We start from the raw sequence: 3,614 nt of genomic DNA, 5'->3' as shown, positions 1-3,614 counted from the left end.
GATTACAAGGTTTATATGAGGGAAGACTTATAAAGCGCCATGTAATATCAGGACAACATTTGCAAAGAACCCTGAAGTAACGGCAGAAGAGTTTGCCTACGATCCTTCAGGTACAAGGAAGCATCAACAATTTGGAAAATGAAGATAGCCAACCTCTTCACATATCTTCATGTGGCAGAAGAGGGGTGAGAGAGAGCTCTCTGGGGTTCCTTTTATAAGGGCATTAATCCCATCCATGAGGGGTCCAGCCTCATGACCTAATCGCCTCCTGGTCCCACCTCCTCATACCATCACATCAGGGATGAATGTCAGTGTATGAATCTGGAGGGTGGGGCACAAACGTTCAGTCCACAGCATTCTGAGACAATGCACGAAGCTCAAATTGTTTTGCCAATATTCGGAAAGATCTGTCGACATAACTGATGACAGCAGCGGTGAATAAGGTAACAGCTGCTGAACTACAGAGCCTGCATTCTGCTGACGTCAAAGCAGGTTCATACTCTAGGAGTGCTCACCTAGAATTGATTTTTAAGAGCTACTGTGTATATATTACATACATGACATACATTATATATATGTATTTATTTAAAGATTCATTACTTATTTAAATTACACATGTTAATATAACATCATAATATCTGTTATATAATAATATAGTATATACATTAGGCACTTTCCCTATGCCTGGCTCTACATTAAATAATTTGCAGGGGTGCCTGGGTAGCTCAGTCAGTTAGGCATCCGACTTCGGGTCACGATTTGTGGGTTCAAGCCCCGCATCGGGCTCTGTGCTGATGGCTCAGAGCCTGGAGCCTGCTTAAGATTCTGTGTCTCCCTCTTGCTCTGACCCTCAGGAGCTCTCTCTCTCTCTCTCTCTCTGTCCAAAATAAACATTAAAAAAAGAAAAAGAAAAAGAATTTTCAAATATGTCCTCTCTTAACCCTACGAGCTGTGATTACTGAAGCTGAAGTCTTGAAGAGTAGGCGACATCAAGGTGACACAGCAAATGGCAGGCCTAGAACTTGGATCCATTCTGTTGGTCACCAAAGTGTATGACTTCAACCACTCTCCTGGCATAAAACAAACTCCTTTACTTCCTGATAAATTATATACATTCATTTCTTTGAATTCCTCTATTGTACCTCAAAAAACAAGCATATTACTCCGCTAAAGATAGTCTTTATATTTCAAACAATTTGTTCATGATATTAATGAAAGAAAATTGTTGTACAAGAAACACGCTTTCAATTCTAACACTTTCATATCGTCCCAGAACAGGCAGCGAAGTGTTGGGGAACACTGTCTTCATTCCAACCAAACATAAGCTTACTTCTGGTCACAATCCAAATTGAAGACACTCCAGTCTAGAAATATCTGTTCCAACTGCTAACTAAGCTACTTACTAGGGATTCATAAATTAAAAGTGAAATGGATAAAAATATAAACACTGTGACAAAATTAGGAGGGCATTAAATTTATTTCGTATTTACTTGAAAAGGTTATCATAAATATCCCCAATCAAAGAGTGGCAAACTGTAAATCAAGCTTATTTTCTTCTCGAATTATCTTTACATTTAATTTATTTCAAAGTTCTTTACTTCATACATTTGTTATTCCTGCATTACATACATGTCTAAAATCAAGAGGCATGTTTTAACCTTTTAAAAGCTCGTCTATAACTCAATCATCTACATGCCCTGAATCACAAGTTAATTATGTTTATTTCTTGACCCTTAGATACTGAGAAACTGTCATTTGCTTGGGGATAGATGTCTACTGACAGATATCACTTAATGACCCTAAAATAAATGTGTTAAATGTCATCATGATTAATAGTAATTTTCAATTGAATATAAATAAAAGTATTGTTTAAAGTGACAAAAGCTCCTCATAAACAAAGGAAATTGTGGGGAGGGGCCTATCTTCCTGGGATATTTTTGGAAGAAAAATTAAAATTTTGGAAGCATTTCTTCAAAAACTTTAATGCTAAAAATTACTTTTTGCATGGTCAAATAAACATACAAAGTATAAAATCTTTGCTTTTTCTCATCACTGAGTGTAGAATTCAAATTTCTGGAGTATCCTGTGCCAGATTTCACTATACCTTTTTGAGAAAACTGTCAGATAAACTCAGCATATGATTTGGGTAAAAAATATTTAAATCCTTTTTATGTTGAGTGTTTCAGTTCTCTTGCTGAACTGACCTAATACGTATTATTTTTGAAACAATGGTTCATATAGGTAATCATATTTAATGTTTCCAACCTCATATAAGTTAGCCATTTAAAATTTACGTACTTCTAAGGGAGGATAAATTTAACATGCTTGAAATAAAATAATAGAAGTAAAACTTACTTTGTCAAATACTATTAGGTACTTGCTATTGGGCAGATAACATGTCAGAATTGTATTTGCAACTCTAAAACTGTAGCCATTATTAGAGAAGTCACTGGATCTATTTTTACAAAATATTTTTTTTTTCTGATTACGAAAGGAATCCATGTTACTCTTGGGTAATTTGAAAAATATGGATAAAATGTGAAAATGACGCTCCATATCGTTAGCCATTAGAGAAATGCAAATGAAACCCACAATAAGATACAAAATACATGGAGAAAAACCTGACAGATTGACGAGAGAAATGGACAATTCAGCAATAATATGGGAGACTTTAACATAGCACTTACAATAATGAATAGAGCAACTAGACTAAATTCCAAATAGGAAGTAGAATACTTCAATCGACACTGTAAAGCAACTAGTCTCAAGGTAGAGCACGCCCCCAACAACAAGCACCGGAACACGAATTCTTCTCAAGGGCACATGGAACATTCTCCAGGATACGCCATATGTTATGAAGCCTCCTCAGCCCCTCTGGCCAACCCAGTAGTGTACAAACTTTTCTTGGACCGCCTGATCAATGAACTAAACCTTTCTTTGCATAACTACAGACCATGCATTCTGTCCTAGAGAGACCAGAGCACTTTTGCACATCATCGGGCTTTCTTGCACAACCTCCCTTGGGCACCAAGAAACCAGAACCTCTTGCACAACCTCCAAGCACTGAGATAACTCTGTAGCTGGCATCCTTGAGTCTGCACGAAAGCAAGAAAGGTCGAAGACGACAGCACTTCCATAACTGATTAAGTGGCTTTAAGAGTCTCTGGGCCAGGGGCACCTGGGTGGTTCAGTCAATGAAGCACCCGACTCTTGGTTTCGGCTCAGGTCATGATCTCACCGTCATGAGTTCAAGCCCTGCACTGGGCTGTGTGTTGACAGTGCAGAGCCTGCTTAGGATTCTCTCCCTCTCCCTCTCTCTCTCTGCCTTCTCCCGCTCATGTACCCGAGTGCTCTCTCTCTCGCTCTCTCTCAAAATAAATAAATAAACATTAAAAAAAAAAAAAAAGTCCCTGGGCCAGACAGGAATGGTGGAGGTGACCTGGGAATAAGAGTCTGCCTTCTCAGATGGCTGGTCTCCTGAATCAAGCTCATGTTCCTTTCTCGTCAAAACTTGGCTCTTGAGAATTGGCCTTCAGAGTGAGCTGAACTTGGGTTTTGGTAACAAATTTGGCAGATGAGCCAGGAGAGCTACCACGCCATGCCTGGATGGGCAA

The sequence above is a fragment of the Panthera pardus genome, unplaced genomic scaffold (assembly GCF_024362965.1).
Source record: "Panthera pardus isolate Hobbes unplaced genomic scaffold, ASM2436296v1 HiC_scaffold_1, whole genome shotgun sequence".
Taxonomy (NCBI): domain Eukaryota; kingdom Metazoa; phylum Chordata; class Mammalia; order Carnivora; family Felidae; genus Panthera; species Panthera pardus.
The sequence above is the reverse complement of the archived record's forward strand: the minus strand, read 5'-3'. Positions refer to the sequence as shown.